This window comes from Coenobita brevimanus, chromosome 28 (assembly GCF_032717465.1).
Source record: "Coenobita brevimanus isolate Jiangsu-jjx chromosome 28, ASM3271746v2, whole genome shotgun sequence".
NCBI lineage: Eukaryota > Metazoa > Arthropoda > Malacostraca > Decapoda > Coenobitidae > Coenobita > Coenobita brevimanus.
The window spans coordinates 25,709,873-25,729,064 of NC_136981.1; the positions used below are offsets into that span (position 1 = coordinate 25,709,873).

General features: G+C 41.5%; 1 pseudogene; it reads right to left on the reverse strand.

The window, feature by feature from the left end:
- Nucleotides 1-15,952, reverse strand: part of LOC145394767 (uncharacterized) — a 90,232-nt pseudogene extending 74,280 nt beyond the window's left edge.
- Nucleotides 15,953-19,192: the final 3,240 nt, after the last annotated feature.

Below are 19,192 nucleotides of genomic sequence, written 5' to 3' on the forward strand. Positions count from 1 at the left end.
TAAGGCTAAGGAGGCGGAGTCTCGTGTTAAGGAAGCAAATGCTCGTATTGAAGAGGCACAGGTACAGGCTCAGGCACAAATTGAACTTGCCAGGATTCAGGCAGACCATGAGTATCGCATGAAACAAGGTGGAACTGGATCATCTAGCTCTGATGATTTTGATGTGGCTAAAAATGTTAAACTTGTCCCTCCTTTTAATGAATCTGATTTAACAAAGTATTTTCAGTTGTTTGAGAGGGTAGCTACAGGTTTTAATTGGCCTAAGGAGTATTGGCCAGTACTCCTTCAAACTGTTCTCACCGGTAAAGCTCAAGTAGCTTATGCATCTTTGCCTCAGGATCAGTCTGATAATTATGATGTAGTTAAGAGCTTGATTCTTAAGGCCTATGAGCTTGTTCCTGAAGCCTATAGAGTAAAATTTAGGACAACTTACAAGCAAGATAAGCAATCCCATGTTGAGTAAGCAAAAATCAAAGAAGATTTGTTGGAGCAGTGGTTAAATTCTAAGAATGTGGATTCTGATTTTGACAAATTTAAGCAGATGATTTTGCTGGAGGACTTCAAAAGGTGTATTTATAAAGATGTAAGCCTATATCTTGATGAGAAAAGAATAGATAATTTGTCTGATGCTGCAGTTTTAGCTGATGAGTATGTTCTCACTCACAAGAGATATTCTAGAGAAAAAGGGAAAGCTGAGAGTAAGTACGTTGCCTCTACTCAGAGTACAGGTAACAGGAAAGAGAATAAAGATGATGTTTCTCAGGAAGTAAATACCAGCTTCACCTCTAGATTTCAGAAAAGTAAATGTACTTATTGTAGTAAGCTTGGTCATACTACGGAGAGATGTTTCAGGAGACAGCGTGATGTGAACAAAAAGGAGTCTTTAAATATTCAGTCAATTGGTCTAGTGTCCACTCTTGAGAGTTCCCAGAATTCTTTAACTGAGTTAACTGAACCTGCTTTGAGGGGTAACTTAAATTCTCATGATGGAGCTCCTCTTTTGAGCAGTAACGTGGGTGACACTCTCAAGAGTTCATGTGCTAATTTCCTGTCTGATGGTTTTGTCAGTCCTCTGGACAGTAATGACAGGAAATCAGTTAAAATATATCGTGATACAGGTGCTTGCCAATCCCTTATGCTGACCAGTGTTCTAGGCTCTAATGTTAATTCCTCTGATGAAACTGTAATCTTACAAGGTGTAGGGAATAATTACTTCTCTGTTCCTCTGTCCAGAGTGAATTTAGAGTCTGGTTTTGTTAATGGTTCTGTTATGGTTGGGTTGGTTGAGACACTCCCAATGTCAGGTGTAACTTTCTTACTTGGAAATGATATTGGTGGAAGTCAAGTGTGTCCAGCTCCTCAGTTGTCTAGTGAGCCAGTGGCTGCGGCCCAGGATTGTGGTGTCCCTGATGTGTTCCCTGCATGTGCTGTCACTAGGGCTAAGTCTAAAGTTACTGGTGATTTAGAGGATAATGATGATGATGATGTTATCCTAGCTGACACTTTTCTTGCTAATTTGGACCACTCACCAGATGAGGCAGTACCCCGTAGTGTTGATAATTTGTCTCGTCAAGAGTTGGTTGAGTTGCAGGTTGCTGACCCTGAGTTGAAAGGTCTAGCTAACTCTGCTTACAGTGAAGAAGAGTCAGCCGGTGCTTCTACTTGTTATTATGTAAAGTCAGGAGTACTTATGAGGAAGTGGAGACCCCCAACAGCATCAGCCGACTGTGAATGGGAGGTTGTACATCAAGTTGTCATCCCTTGTGTTTGTAGGCAGGATATCATTAGAGTGGCTCATGATTCCAGTTTGGCAGGACACCTTGGAGTGAGGAAGACTGTGGCACGCATTTTGAAACACTTCTACTGGCCAGGTATCTTCAGGGATGTTTCCTGGTATTGTAAGTCTTGTCACACCTGTCAAGTTGTGGGGAAGTGTAATCAGACCGAAAAGGTTGCACCTCTAGTTCCCATTCCTCCTTTTGAGGCGCCTTTCACCCGTGTGTTGGTGGATATTGTGGGCCCTCTTCCTAAGACTTCTTCAGGATTTTCTTATGTGTTGACCATGATTGATATGGCTACTCGTTATCCTGAAGCCATTCCACTTAGAAATATCTCAGCAAAGAACGTGGTTAAGGAAATGCTAGGGTTCTTCACAAAGTTTGGTCTGCCCAAGGAGGTACAGTCCGACCGGGGAAGTAATTTCATGTCAAATGTTTTCAAGCAGTCTCTGAAAGAGTTGGGCATCTCCCAGATCACGTCTTCAGCTTACCATCCCCAGACCCAAGGAGCGTTGGAGAGATACCATCAAACACTCAAATCGATGCTCAAGAAATACTGTTTGGAACATCAGAAAGACTGGGATAAAGGTCTTCCATTCGTTGTGTTTGCTGCAAGAGAATCTCCAAATGAATCACTGGGCTTCTCACCTTTTGAACTACTGTTTGGCCATGAAGTAAGAGGACCCCTTAAGCTACTCAAGGAATGCTGGCTGTCGGAGGAAGATGACGTCAACCTACTGGAGTATGTGATGAATTTCAAAGAACGGCTGTCCACTGCTTTACAGCTGGCGAGAGAGAATTTAGGAGCTGCTCAGGAGAAGATGAAGACTTGGTATGATAAGAAGTCCAGGTTACGCCACTTTCAGCCAGGAGATCAGGTTTTGATTCTGCTACCAGTTCATGGGCAACCTCTTCAAGCCAAGTTTAGTGGCCCTTATTTCGTGGAGAAGAAACTCAGTGATGTCAACTATGTCATCGCCACACCAGATCGTAGAAAGAGCAAGCAACTATGTCACATCAACATGCTAAAGTTATATCACAGGCGGGACGAAAATAATCCAGTCTGCACTGTAGCTGTTCCACCCGAGTCTGCAAGTGAAGCTCTCCCATGCAGTATGAGCCTGAGTGATAGTTTGGGGAAGAATCCTGATATCATGAATGATCTCCAGACTAAGCTTTCTCATCTACCACCCAAGGAAAGGCAGGAGTTTTCGGCATTACTGCAGGAGTACCCGCAAGTGTTCCGTGCCACTCCAGGAAGAACCACTGTGTTGATGCATGATGTCGATGTTGGAGACGCAAAGCCAATTAAATTGCCTCCTTACCGTGTGAACCCAGTGAAAGTTCCTCTCATCCAGAAGGAGCTTGGCTACCTGTTGGACCACAAGATGATTGAGCCCTGTCAGAGCGAGTGGAGTTCTCCTGTCACTCTAGTCCCTAAGCCAGGTGGGTCACAGAGGCTTTGCATTGACTACAGACGTGTTAATCAGATAACCAAAACAGACACTTACCCTCTCCCTCGTGTGGAAGATTGCATAGACAAGATCGGAAAGGCTAGGTACATAAGTAAGTTTGATTTGTTAAAGGGATACTGGCAAGTACCTATGACTGAACGTGCTAGGGAGATCTCATGTTTTGTAACATTAGGAAAGACCTTTGCATGGTCTGTAATGCCATATACAGATTGTTTTAGAGTAATAAGAAATTTCCTTTGTAAATTTCTTTTTTCTTTGTGGGGAGGTGTTACATACTGTAGCCTATGATTTCATCATCCTTTGTGTAATTTTAACGCACAGTTGCTGCATGTTTGATCACGAGCCTGTTCTGCCTCAGTCCCCCCCTTCTACCGTTATAGTAGAGTAAGTCGTCCTTTCTGTTATTCAGTGCGGGATTGTCGACCGTTTGTCCCCATCGCTTCATTTGCGCGTCCTTATTACAAGTTGTATCAAGCTCTGCTGGCCCCTATATAATGAGCTCAGTCTCTGCATCATTGCCACTTAGATCTGCTCCTCACTTTGTTCACATCTCTGTCCTCCCCTGTACAGATATTATTATTGTGAGTGCTCAAGAAATCTCCAAACATCTAGCAGCTGTGTGTAATTTGAGTATAACTGTTGTATTTTTTTCTTGTACTGTATAGCATAAGTTTAATTTGTAGGCCTGGTGAAGTTTTTGTGATTCGTGTGGGGTTCTTTATGTCAGTCATTTTTGATAATAGTTTGTATCTGTAATTATTTATCTGGCATTCACTGAGTATTATCTGGTATCTCATTTTATCAGGGCTGACTTAGATAAAATTTACTCTTGCTAATTTCGTGTTAATAGAGGCTATTGCAGTTAACCATATATTTAACCTGTTTTTGCCATTACATTATCCTTATGAGTCCTGAATGTTTTGTTGTTAATTTAAGCATTAAACTTTAACTTGTAATTTTACCTAACTCTTTTGTTTTGAACCTGGAACTTTACGGGACAGTAGTGACTCTTCGTATTCTCACTTAAAGTGTACATTATCTTTCTCTGTTCCGTAACAATATATATATATATATATATATATATATATATATATATATATATATATATATATATATATATATATATATATATATATGGATGGAAAGCTTTCGGTAAACATAGAGACATTATGAAAAGTAGCTTGCCAGTTTGTATGAAACGAAGAGTATATAACGAATGTATAATTCCAGCTATGACGTATGGTTGTGAGACCTGGAAACTGACAAAATCAATGGAAAATAAATTAATCCGTTCTCCGAGAGCAATGGGGAGGTCAATGTTGGGAATATCTTGAGACAGGAAAAGATTAACTTGGGTGAGAGAGCAGACTAAAGTCAAAGATATTATAGAAGTTATGAAAGAACAGAAATGGAGGTGGGCAGGCCATATAGCAAGAATAAAGGATAACCGATGGAGTAAGAGGCTGACGGACTGGACACCAAGAGAATGTAAGGGCAGCAGAGAAAGGCCAGACAGGAGATGGAGAGATGAGATAGAGAAATTTGTAGGGAAAATGTGGCAAAGATTGGCTCAGTCAAGGAATTCGTGGAAAAGGTTGGGGAGGCCTTTGTTCAGCAGTGGACTAGTTATGGCTGATGATGATGATGATTTATATATATATATATATATATATATATATATATATATATATATATATATATATATATATATATATATATATATTCATTAAACAATGAAATTGAGGAGAGGATTAGACAGGTTTGGCGAGCCGTTGGAATGTTGAAATCTGTTTGGAATAATAATGCTTTCGGTACATACTAAAGTGAAAATTTACAATTCCATGGTTAGACCAATTTTAATTTACGGGCATGAGTCATGGTACAGTACAATTGCAACAGATCAGAAAGTATTAGGATTTGAGAATAAAATACTGAGAAGGATTCTTGGGGTAAAGTGGCAAGACAGAGTTACAAATGCAAGAGTAAGGGATATTACGAGAGTGGAACCAGTTAATGATTATGTGAGACTGTCTCGCTGGAAGTGACTGGGGCACATATACAGAAAAGAAGATAGTTTAATACAGGATGTGCCAGAGTGGACTGCTAGAGGAAGAAGAGGTAAAGGTAGGCCGAGGGAAACCTGGTTGAGGACAATGAAAAAAGAAGCAGAGAGGAGTGTTGGTGGGACCTGAAGGAGATGACAAGAGACAAATATTGGTGGAGAGAGTTCATTGAGGCCCTATGCATCCCGTGGGGTGCCACAGGAAATGATATATATATATATATATATATATATATATATATATATATATATATATATATATATATATATATATATATATATATTAATGTGGATTGGCTTATGTGAAAGTCGGTGACTGAAATCTGTAGAGTTTCACGAATTTCAAACTATTTATTACTGACCACCTTCAGCAAGGCAAGGCAATATAGTTTTTGTTTAATATGGATTGACTTTCTGTGAAACGCAATGGCAGAATTCCATAGAGTTTTGCGAATTTTTGTCATATTTGGTTTGTAGATAGCTTGCGTTTTTCGAGAATTCAGTGTGACAAAAACAGCCATTCACGTAATATTTTATATCGTGGATTGACTTTTTGTGAAACGCAGTAACAGATCTATGTAGTTTTGTTATTTTTATTTACGTTTTGTGTGTAGGTAGCTTGTACCTTAGCCAAAAACATATTTTGTCAGGCGTATACCATCTTAAACCTGAACCGAAAAAATTACCAAAAATGATTTAAAAAAAAAAAAGTATCGTCGCAAAAATCGCCTGCAGTAATTGACGGTTAAAATACAAAGTAAAAGTCCTGCTCTCACCTTTACAAAACACAGCTGTGTTGTATAATATATTTAGGTGGAAATATTTTGCCCTCAAAACTCGCTCTGTATCAAAAATGGTGTATTTTTAGCTTGATATATACAATGATGTTCACTTCTCATTATTGTGATAGCAAGACTCTCTCTCTCTCTCTCTCTCTCTCTCTCTCTCTCTCTCTCTCTCTCCTCTGGTTGTGTCGGTGTGTGTGTGTGTGTGTGTGTGTGTGTGTGTGTGGGCGGCCGCGCAAAAATGCATCAAACTTGATGTGTTAGTTATAGCACCACATATGTATTGGCATAGATGATCTCATAATGCCAGTTCCTAAGCTATTTATTTGACTTCTCCTTTCTCTTCTCGTCACTCACACACACACACACACACACACACACACACACACACACACACACACTAGAAGGAAGACACTTTAGTTAATTTTTCCTCTATTATAATCCTGGTTTAAATTCTTGTCTCAGGATGCCATACGAGAGCAATAATGGCTGTCTCCTCCACATTAGGTTATAAGTATGAGGATAAGTAGCTGATGTACAGGTGTTAAGTGAAAGGCTGCGTGGTGTCAAAGGAAAGGATGGAAGTCTTATGTATGAGAGGCGTAATGACAAGCCTGAAATCAGATATACCCTTTTTACTCTTACTTGGCCTGAAATTGCAGTCTCACAATCTTTAATACTTATTTGCGACATGATATTAACAGTGGAATGTGATGATAGTCATAAAGAATGCTGTGGAAAGGATGTAGAGGCGTAGTACTGTATTATTCTGGCAGTCTGGTACATGAAAGACGATGTAGAAGGACAAAAATCTGGCCCAAGTTAAGGAAAAATGACTGTAGTAGTAGTTGTTGATGCCCTAAGTTGTTCTGAATGTGATCGCGGTAGACTGCAGGCTGGAGTTGATGTTCACTTCTCATTACTGTGATAGCTAGACTCTCTCTCTCTCTCTCTCTCTCCCCTGCGGTGCCTCTCCTGCGGTCCACCATTAGACTATTGGGGAGTTAAAGGTCGACGGCATAATCAGGCAGCTCCACCGCCCCGTTATATCGGTGCCACCACGAGAAGGCATTTCTCTCTAGCTCTGACATGAGGTAGAGAGAGTGTATTAAAAGTCTGAGGCCACATTCTGTCGCACTTTATTTGAGGATTAGAACGGATAAGGAATTAAGTGAAAAGTATGCTTGTGGGGGAATATAATAAGATCAAGAATATGAATAAGGATTAAGAATAAGATAAGAATAAGATTAATAGTATCAATAGTAGTAGTTGTAGTAGTAGTAGTAGTAGCAGAAGTAGTAGTAGCAGAAGTAGTAGTAGTAGTAGTAGTAGTAATAATAATAATAATAATAATAATAATAATAATAATAATAATAATAGCAACAACAACAACAACATCATGAGCAATAATAATAACAATAATAATAATAATAATTATAATAATAATAATAACAGCGAGCATTGGAGGTGTCTGGCCACTACAAATAAAATCCCTTTCGCTATCTTCTTACAATACATTTTATCCAGAAGGGTATCTCCTTAATCCTAATCCAGATCCACCTCAAAATCTAACCAACTCTTTCTTGACCCACTGCCCATCTGTCCATCAAATATGACTGAAATCCGTTACCAACTTTGTGAGATTTATGTAGCCTACGCAAACAGAAACGGGTGAATGCATAACCTCCTCCCACTTCGCTGCCACACATAATAACTCTCCCATGATGACAGACACTCTTCTTAACTACTATATCCTGTCCACTGCTAAACATTTTCTGTCTGTCTGCCTCTCTCTCTCTCTCTCTCTCTCTCTCTCTCTCTCTCTCTCTCTCTCTCTCTCTCTCTCGACCCCTGGGAGAGAATGACACAAAAGTGGTAAAAAATAAACACAGGAGCGTATATAGAGAGGGAAGAGGGTGGCTGATGTGCAGTGACAGCTTATATAGGCTGTATAAACGGTATACGACAATTTTTACATGTTTTTTCTCTTGCCCTTTTTGTTTGTCCGGATGATAGGGGAGAGAGAGAGAGAGAGAGAGAAAGAGAGAGAGAGAGAGAGAGAGAGAGAGAGAGAGAGAGAGAGAGAGAGAGAGAGAGAGAGAGAGATGCAATAGCGAAAAGATTTAAATTTTCCTGTACTTTTCTGAGGCAAATTTTTTCATGCGAAGAGTGATGGCGAAGTGTATTTTTTCTGGGGGGTGGGGGGAACACCTCCAAGACTGCAGGTGGATATATTTCCGCGTTTCCTGTTTTTTTTTTTTTTTTGCTGAAGGAAAATGAAAAAGCGAGAGGAGATTGATTTTCACATTCCTCTGTTTAACTTTTTATTGAAGAGAACAGGATTCGTTGTTTTCACGTTCCCTATAAGTCATTGACCTATAATAATCAAAACAAGATGCGGTGCCAAGGCACAGCAAACCCATCCCCGGCAGTCATTTTAATGCTGACGTATAAACACAACAAGATATCTAGTCAAAGCTGTCACATATTAAATTTGGAGTAAATCGGGTGAAAATTGACGATTTAACGTCCATTTAAAATTTTAGGCCCGACCCACCTGACATTGACCCTCCTACCGCGAACTGGGGGGTGACCCTCCTGATGTAGAGAGGCATGTTATAGGATGCAGATTTGAAAGATGCACCTTTAGGTGTTGGTTTCGTGTTGATATGACGAAAGAATGGCGGAAAAAAAAAATACTTTTTTTTTTTTTACGTTTTTGAACCTACAGCCTGGGTTTAGCCCAAGTTGGCCCACTTTTTAACCAGCTGATCAGAAGGTCATAGCCCATCATCCCTATAATTTTAGTCAATATCACACCAGTAGTTTTTGCGTAATGTTAACAGATAGACTGAGAGACAGACAAACAGACACAAACCGAATGAAAACAATACCCGTCCCCGAGTCACCCCGGGAAGGGTACGGGTAATAAATCGCTTAGGAAAAGGTGTTAGGTATTTTCCTTATCTCGAATCCTTGGTTGTAATCTCATAGCTTAAGAAGGCTCCCTAACACCACTTCCTTAGTGACTTATTTTTAGATATGGAGGGTTAATATAATTTTGTAAGTCATTAATGAAGTATATGGTGAAATTAGAATTATTCAAGCAACAAAAAAGGAGATCAACCTGTAATAAGGAAATAAATCGTTGAGGAAAAGGTGTTAGTGAACTTCCTTTGGCGACGAGAATATGAAACCCTGAGATGAAGTGTGTAAAGACCTCCAATGGCTGTTACTTCGTATGAAAGTGGGGTACCTCTCTCTCTCTCTCTCTCTCTCTCTCTCTGTTAGTGTTTAAATTCTGGTGAGGAAAAAAGGACTTGCATCATAATAATAGGTGTCTGCCTTCTTGTGCACGATGGGTCTTTTTAAATAATTGTTACGACCAAAATATTTCAGTCAGGTTATCGGGGGCCTCTCGCAATGTAGGTGAAGAGGAGGAGGAAGAGCAAGAAGCGGAGGAGGAGGAGGAAGAGGTGGAGGAGGAGGAGGAAGCGAAGGAAGAGGAGGAGGAGGAGGAAGAAGAAGAAAAATGATGAGTCAAGTCCCAACGCTGAGGGTAGGAGAAGAGGAGAAAAGACTAATATCAGTATTCCCATCTTGAGGTTGAAGATATACCACTAGTCGGTTAATAAATAGTAAAGAAAATTATTGCATTAGCAGGTTTAACTAAATCTAGGATATAAACCAAAGGAAGAGGAGAACACTGGCGGTGCAAGAAAAAGCGACGGGATTGGACTATAAAAAAATATGGTTGGACGAAGACAGACAGGAAATAGAACATGCCAGTGAAAGGAAGACGAAGGAGATTTAAAAAAAAAAATAAGGGTATCTTTAGAGATGGAAGGAGATAAAGGAGAGAAAATTTTGAGAAAAGGATGTGACTAGAACTATAGGGCAAAAAGAGTATATATATATATATATATATATATATATATATATATATATATATATATATATATATATATATATATATATATAGTAGTAGTAGGAATAGTAATAGTAGTAAGAGGAATAAGATGTAGAAGAGCAAAAAACAACAGGAGAAGACAACAGAAGAAAATAATAATAATAATAATAATAATAATAATAATAATAATAATAATAATAATAATAATAGTAAAATGCAACAAGTAAATATGACAGCAAAGAGAAAAAAAGGATAAAATTAGGAAAGGAAATTTGAAACGTGAAAGGGATGAACAGGACTGGATGCTATGTGGTGGAAGTTGGCATTTGAAGTATGAGAGAGTGAAAGAGAGAGAGAGAGAGAGGGAGAGAGAGAGAGGGGGGGTAAGAAGGAAAAGGTGAAAAGAGAGAACAATTAGTAACTTCCCACGCTGAGGGCAGGAAAAGAGGAGAAATACCAACAATTCCCCACCAAATACAAACACAAAGCAAATATTATAAACCACAACCCAGCACAGCAAGTAAAAGAGACAGTGCGGAAAAAAACTCCTAATACCCTCAAGCTTACAAGACTTAGGCCAGGGTTTTAGCGCTAATTCTGGTGCGGTGGAACATTTTATATACATTTTTTTACATACTCTTTCCCCAGGGAAGTTAACCATGATTTACCCCTTTGCTTTTGGGATTAAAGAGGCTAATTATTTTAAACTTTTAGCCCCTTCGTGGTTGGAGTAAGTCTAATTCTCCTCTTAGTCCATTCTAGCCAGGATTTTATAGTGACATTTGTAGTTCTCGCATATTACCACAGCTGCATTTTGTTACCTCCGCCAAGGAGGTTATGTTTTTATCCCTATCTGTTTGTTTGGTGGTTGGTTGGTTGGTTTGCGAGCAAGATTACACAAAAACTACTGGACGGATTTCCAGGAAACTTGTCACAGAATAGACTCCATTAAATTTTGGTGCAGATCCGGATAAAGGTGCGGATCCAGGATTTTTTTTGTTTTATTCACTTTCTTTAACATTCCATATTCTTCCATAATGCAGATTATGAAATGATATGCACTGTTTTGTTGGCTGTTACAGTGAGTTAAAAAATTATGATTAAGAGTTATGGGTAGTTTAAAATTATGGTGATGCAGCTTCAAGGGTTATGAGTCTGATACTGGATTAGACTTGACTGAATTAAAAGGAACTGCATGTTGGGCCTTGGCGGAGGTATGCTCTTTACTGAGTGCCATTCTAGTTCCAACTAATTAATATTATTCAGTTGAAGTTACGTATTCACCTCTGTTTGTTTGTTTGTCCATATCATGTATCAGAATGTAACTGGTGGTTTTCTATGAATGTTTGCGGATTTGTGGATCATGGACTAAGGAAGAGGTGATATAATTTTGGTGGTAATCTGTGTTCGAGTGTCGGTTCATGACTTTGTGTGTGTGTGTGTGTGTGTGTGTGTGTGTGTGTGTGTGTGTGTGTGTGTGTGTGTGGACAAGGTATCACAAAACGTTATCGGTGGATTTCAGTGATGTTTTATGGATATGTGGCAAGGAAAAGTTGATTTTGTTTTGCAGGTAATCTATGTTGTCTGTTATAGGCGCCGGCGGAGGTATGCCCTCTGTGAGTGAACTTGTTTAATGCTGAAGCTCTTTCCTCTCACGGTTGAATCATCTCTAGCATTTAGCTCTAACTTCAGGGGACAGTAAAGAGCTTCAGCCTGAGAATGTTGGAATTAGGTTATAAAGAACAGGAATTGGCTAGCTGAGCAATGTTTGTTTTTAAGCGATAGAATGTTGCTATCTTTTTACCCTAACTTGGCCTAAAACTGTCATCCTTTCATCCTGAATGCTGAGTTGTTACAATGGCTTAGTGCTGGGATATGATGCTAGTCACGATGCAGGGCTATGGAAAGGATGCACGGCCGTAATACTCTCTTTCTGTCGGTGAGCTAAGTGAAATAGGCTGCAAAAGGGATGAAAGTCTGGGCCAAGTTAAGGTGAAAAGTGTTTAGTTTGTTAGATGAGTGGAATGTAGGACTTGTTTTCGGGGAATAAGGGCCCGAATTCTCGTCGCTTAAGGAGGCACCCTGACACCTTTCCTTAAGCGACTGACCTTGCCTCTTGCACCTTACTGTCCATCTCCAGGTTAAATGAATCATTCTAATGTCGCCATGCTCTGCATAAATAACGTAAAAAGGGATATTAACCAGCCGTATCCAAAAATAAATTGCTAAGGAAGAGGTGTTAGGGAGCGTCATCAACAGAATACGAGGTGTTAGCTGCAAGGGAATTACATAGATGAGAGTGTGTTAGGAATTTAGATAGTTTAGAGATGTTTGTCAGGATAGGATGTTTGGATAAGTTGCTTAGGATAAAATGTTAGGATTGGTTAGCTGCGATAGGGGTTGGATACGGTATTAGGAGAGACTGTTAGGACAGAGTAGGACAGGGTGTTGGAATAATTAGGAGAGAGACCTAAATTAAGTCGATTAGGAAAGCACGTTACGACTGCTTAGGACAGGGTGTTAGAAAATGTTAGTCAGGGCAGAGTGTTATGCTAGGTAGGAAAGTGTGGTATGACTATTTATTTAAGAAATGGTGTTAGAAGAATTAGTTAGGATGGAGTGCTAGGATGAGTCGGTTAGGAAATCATGTTTGGATTGCTTAGCTGGGAAAGGATTTTGGGATTTGTTAGTTGAGAAAGGATGTTAGGATAAGTTAGCTTGAATTTGATGCTAGGATACACTAGTTAGGATGAGCTGTTAGAGAAGGTTAGTTTGGATGGTTAGTTAGGCAAGAGGATGATAGGATGAATTAGAGAAAATAATACGTTCACTGAGTTAGGATACGGTGTTAGGAAAATTTAGTTAGAAAAGTATGTTAGGATGGTTAGTTAGGCTAGGACAGGTTGAAAACTAAAACAGATCAAGTTAGTTGTGAGAGGATGTTAAGCTCAGTAAGTCTGGGTTTGATGATGGTCTTATTTCGATGGGACGGGGAGTTACTGATAAGGGTAAGCATGGATAATGTCTATAATTTTTCAGTCTGAAAGTTGTTTAGGTGCCATAAGAGAGAGAGAGAGAGAGAGAGAGAGAGAGAGAGTGTGTGTGTTTGCCGTAATATGATGAAGACTCAGTACCAGACATATTACCTAGACGTGCTCCTCAAGTACTGCTTCAATATTTTCTCAGCTTAAGCATATCAAATCTCCTCTTGCTCTGTGGACCTTACCTCACTCCTTCTTAAGAGGGCAAAACGGTATGGATGATGTTGATGATGATGATGATGATGATGACGATGATGATGGTGGTGATGAGTGCAGAAGACTTAGGTATAGTAATCCATGTACTGTCTGGACGCCCACTTTCCGGACTCCCCACTTACGGGACATTTTGGGCCCGGGCCTTTGGAACCCAAAAATGGCCAGAAAACTTATAAAAAGCAAAACAAATCTGACATTTTTTTCAACCGTACTTTGAAATTGGCGTGCAGTGCCAAACGCTGTGTTTACGCTCACTGCTTGCTTCCCCCATCCCTCCCAGCCTCCCCAGTTACCACCTAACTACCATCCTGACTAGACCCTCATTCAATGGAAGCCACACGTGCTCGTTTTTGTGAATAAACAGTGAATAAACTGCAATACCTTGCCACTGGACCACATGGGAATTTAGTGTTGTGCAGTGTTATGAAATTAGAATTCAGAGTGCAAAGATTAAGTACAGAGTGTAAATTGGCGGTTGAAACTGGCGTGGTGTAATCAAGAACAGAATGTGCAGTGTTAAACAATGACTCAGAGTGCAAAGAATTAAGTGCAGCAAAACACTGGATTGTTGTATGTGCTTCAAGAGCATTTTCACCACTGCCAGAGCCTTAGAGGAGGTGGGTTAACCTTCGTAACGAACGGCCACGGACGTATTGTAAGTACCCTGCTGCTAAATATTTTCCATACTCACTTCTCATTCCTCATTCCCTGGTTCCTTTTCATTTATTTCATACTTTCTGTCCCTTATTTGTGTGAATAGGGCCTTAAATAGGTGCTATGCATGTCCGGTAGAGAGTTATGTAGGTGGTTTTCTGAGTTAGGCTGGGTTAGGGTCCGAAAGTACCAGTCCAGGAGGCAGGGGCCCTCTATCCGGACAGACCCACTTTCTGGACATGCCTTTGGCTCTAGTGCATTGGATACTGGAGGGATTACTTACTTCCTGACACATGCAGCAGCCAAGAGTCCATGTGTGCCCTGCGCCGTGTCCTGCAGGGTGACGTGGTGCTGGAGGGGTGCGGTGGGCAGGTCCAGGAGGTCGGGGTAGTGACTGGTGTTGGTGAGGGAGACTTGTGGTACTGAGCAGCTGCAGACTCGGTGTGGGAATGCCTCACTGTGCTGCACCACCATCTGCGTCACCTCCCGCACCCCGCATGCCTCGCCCTTTGCGCCGTCAAGGAAGGGTACGGAAGTGGGAGGTAGTGTAGCAGCAGCACCTTTCATACTCATCACCTGCTGCTCCTCGCTATCTCCTTCCCTGATATTCCACGTGGCATTCTGCTGCTGTTGTCTGTGGTGTGAGGAGTCGTCCACATCGTTGGTATGGACGACGTGTTAGCCAATCAGTTTATGCTGTGGTTCATATTCCAGTCCTCTGGAGGACTGTGCTGTGTCCACACTGTCCTCATCCCGCCACGGCTCCTGTCCAACACGCACTTTGCAACAGACAACACTGCATATCAGCACCAGCACAATTATTAGTGGAGACATGCCACCCAGCAGACCCTCCTTCATGTAGATGATGCTGATGGTGGCCACACGCACCTCTGCCACCTCATGAGATACCTGCAGTGTGAAGCTGGCCTCCCTAACTCTAGCTCTGTTCTGTGCCACACAGCCATATGTGCCATGGTCCTCTGTCACCACATCAGTTATGGTCAGGTTGGAGACGAAAGACACATGACTGGCGGTCACCAGATCCACCACTAGGTGGCGACTCATGTCACTGTCGTTGAAGAGTGGCACGTCCCCCACCAGCCACGTGATGGTTGTTTCCATTTCAGTTTCAATGCGACACAGCAATGACACATTCTCACCGTGTGCTGCCAGCACACGAGGTGCAACAGTAGTCACCTGGGGGGCACACAGCAGGTCCTCACACCCCACCACTTGCCAGTCCCGCCCCATCAACCATTTGGGGTACGAGCACGAGGGCAGCACTGACGCTGCCAGATTGCAGTCATTGAACCATGGTTGTAGAGTTCTGAGGTGACAGTTGCATCTCCACGGATTACCATCCAGATGAATTACTCGCAATAATGGAAGAGTCTCCAGTTCACTGGCGTTGAAATAACTTAGTTTGTTGTCAGCCATGTTAAGAACCTTGAGTTCTGTGAGGTTGCGCAGTGCACCTGCAATGATAGTGGAGAGGCCGTTGTGGCTGAGGTCCAGCTGCACAATGTGGGGTGTGTGGGTGAAGATGGTAGAGACCAGGGTGGTGATGGCATTGTTAGCCAGGTTCATCTCCCATAGCATCACCAGGCCCTTCAGTGCTGCCGTTGGTACTCGCTTCAGCAAGTTGTTGCTCACGTCCATCTCCATCAAGTTCTCCACACTATTGAAGCAGCCGGCCTTGAGCAGAAACAGTTTGCAGTGGCTGAGCATCATCTTCCGAAGCTTGGTGAGGCAGGTGTAGACAAAGGCGTCGCGGGGCAGGATCTTCAGGTTGTTGTGGCTCAAGTCTAGCACCTGTGTCGTGGCGTCCAGCCTGCAGAGAACATGAATGATGTCCGCTTCCCTGCAGGCCACTGTCTCCTTGGAGTCTCAGTAGTAGCACACACACATCTGAGGACACCTGCCCTGCACGCCTACATACATTGACGTCCGCACCCACAAGCACGCCCACACCAAAGTCATGCATGTCCTGGGCTGTTGCAGAGTTATGTGTTGACCTTGAGTTGTTCACATGATCCATCCCCTGCACTCCTGCCCCTCGTGCTGGCCTGGGCGTCCCTACAGGGTACGCAGGTGTTCTAAATGTCCAACGAGGAGGAGGGGGTGTGGGTTACCTCGGTGGCATGATTGGTCTTGGAGAAGGCGTGAGAGACCATAATGGCGTGTTGAGTGGGTGTCATGCTGCCCTCATCGCTCCTATCTATCTATCTATCTATTGCCAGACGCCATAATCCCGTACGGGGTGGCCATTTGACTCTGAGTTATTTGTTTTACAGGGAGGAGCACTAACCCTCCACCAACCCACTTGACACGTAGGGAGCACGCTCCTCACCGCCACATATTCACCGCCCATCAGATCAGAGGAGCCTGCTTGTACCCTCCTTATCTTCAGTTCATAGAATTAGATATCATAGTCAGAATCCTCTCTATAACCAGCACCCTCCAAAAGACCACTAGATTTGTCACCGTTTGCTTTTTTTTATACTCCAACGTGAGATTTGTGGTGCTTTCGGGTCTATGCTCTCCTCAGGTGTCCTCCCACGCCAACCCAGGCCTGCCACGCCCCCTCCGAGGCCACCATGGCAGGGGCCAGACTAGAGCAGGTGTGGGATGTAGTCTATCCTTCACCAGCTCTCTAATTCTCTGGTAACCTGAAGGAAACAAAGAGAATTGTTAATTTTCGCAGAAACCTACAGGTAAGAACACTGCAAACCCTTCAGTCATAGGACGTCTACCCGGTACCACGTTATACTCTCGCTACAACTCAACGATTTTACACTGTTTATTTGGGTCGAATGGTGCGATTACATGAGCCATTGCTAAGCTCTTCATTAAAACAAGGCTCTTTTAGGTGAATAAAATCGTCTTCATGCAGAAAAAATAAACCGTTAAGACGTCACCGTAATGTACTTTTTATATATAAATAATTTACATCTATCATTTTAATATACAAATACATTTCCTAAACATCATCCAATCATGGTCGTGACTAAAACTTAACTCTGTTCACTATAACCATACTCATTTTTACTCTAACTTAGCCAAAAAATGACATCTCTATCTTGAATGCCGAGTTGTACTAATCATTAACACTAGACTATGATGCTAGTCACAAATAAATGCATTAAAAACGATATAGAGCCGTAAAATTGTCTTTTTCTGCAACTGAGCTACATGAACTGCAAAAGGAAGATAATCAGGGCCAAGTTATAGTGAAAAGAGTATAGAAATAAAACTGCCATCTTTCCACTGAGATATAGCAAGGAATGAACACCAGAGCATAATGCTAGTCACGAAAAAGAGCTGTGGGAGAACTGCAGGGCCGCAGACTGTATCTTCTAAAATAAAAAGAATAATGCGTAGGATAATCGAAAATGTAACTGGTAATACAGACAATTATCGTTCACTTATCATTCAGACGTTCGCGAAATAATGTTGATGATTATTCCTCCATTCTTTAAATATTAACTTACTTCATTTTCTTTATTTTTTGAGGGGCCTTATTTGTATTTTTTTTTTACATTTTCCTTCCTACTTGTTGTCCGTTATTTGCATTATCATTTATTCAGTCTCGTTTCCTCTTACGTTCCATTAGCTTTATCTTGGTTTCCTTTCTCTTACATTCAAGTTTCTTTTTCCTTCTTGCTTTTCTTTGTTGCTTTATGTATTGTTCATCTTTATTTCCCCTTCATGCATTGTTCTTCCATTCCATTGCCTTTATTGTCTTCCCTCCTACATCGTTCCTTCCTTCCTTCCTTCCTTCCTTTCTTCCATTCCCTTGCATACCATTTCCTTCATCATTGTCCTTTTTCTCCTTTCTTTCACTATATTTTTTTCTCTTCCTGCACTCTTCTTCACCCCACGTCTGGGTAGGAAAAAGAGGCGCGATGATGATGATGATCATGATCATGATGATATCACCCCGTTGTTAATATATTTCTGATGATGATGATGATGACGATGATGATTTCACCCACCCCGTTGCTAATATACTGATGGTGATGATAATGATGATGACGATTATGATAATGATGATGAGGATGATGATGTCTGTACTCCGTTTCTAATTCACTGCAGCATTTTCTTCGCTGGCAATCCAGGAGCTTTGCCTCAGCATATGGATACTGATTATTATTTATATATTTTTTTACAAGAGCAAATTATTTTCATCTACTAAATAGGGTCACGGAAATGAAAAGTTAGGAGTAAGGATAGAGGAAGTGGAGACGGGGATTGAAAGATGTGTGTGGAGTGCGAAGAGTGGATAGGATAGGGAATACTGTACGGAATGAGGGAGGCTGCCAAAGATCGAGCAGCGTGGAGAGCCGCCATGAGGTGACCGAAGCCGACTCATGCAAGTACGTTGGAGCCTTTATAAACAATACTAACGATACGAATAAAGTCATTCGTGAAGAGATATGGAGCAAGGAAGACTGTGAACACTAGATTCGAAGAGAGTGTGCTTAGATGGTATGGACATGTGGAGAGAATGGGTGTGAATAGAGTGGTGAAAAAGGAAGCACGGTAACGTCTTTCCTTAAGAGATTTATTTGGCTTAATCGTTAACTTTACTCTTCCGTGTTGCTTAACTCATTCTAATATCGTCATATATTCATGAGTAACGTACAAAAGTATATTAACCAGCCGGATCCAAAATTATATCGCTGAGAATAAGGTTCTAGGGGGCTTCCTTAACCGATGAGAACAAGCGTTAGAAGAAGGTGGATAGATATGGTAAATGAGTGTGAGAAAGAGAGGCATGGAGGATGAGGAGACCTGGAAATTGACAGGGCATTGAGGAGATTGGAAGAATTCTGTATTGAGGGGTGTATGGCGGGGGATTGGCACCACTAATTTTTCCCGATGATGTGGTAACTCTTGATAGTGGTCTGTATTTCAAGAAATCTTCAGGGTTCACGCTGATGATGAAATACAGATGAAAACTTGGCGGTCCTCTTTATTTGATATTCTGTGAGTTATATGAAATAATTATCATCATGCACTCGTGTGACACCGCTTTCACACACACACACACACACACACACACACACACACACACACACACACACACACACACACAGATGGATAGATAGATAAATGGGTTAAGTTTTTCATTCTTTTTCCCTCATATTCCATTGCCTCTTATCTTTTCACCTCTTGTTTTCTCCCTCCCTCGCCCCCACACAGTTCATGCCGCCCAGGGGGACCAGTTTTGCATACCAGGTCCTGATTCTCAAACTTGGAAACCCAGAC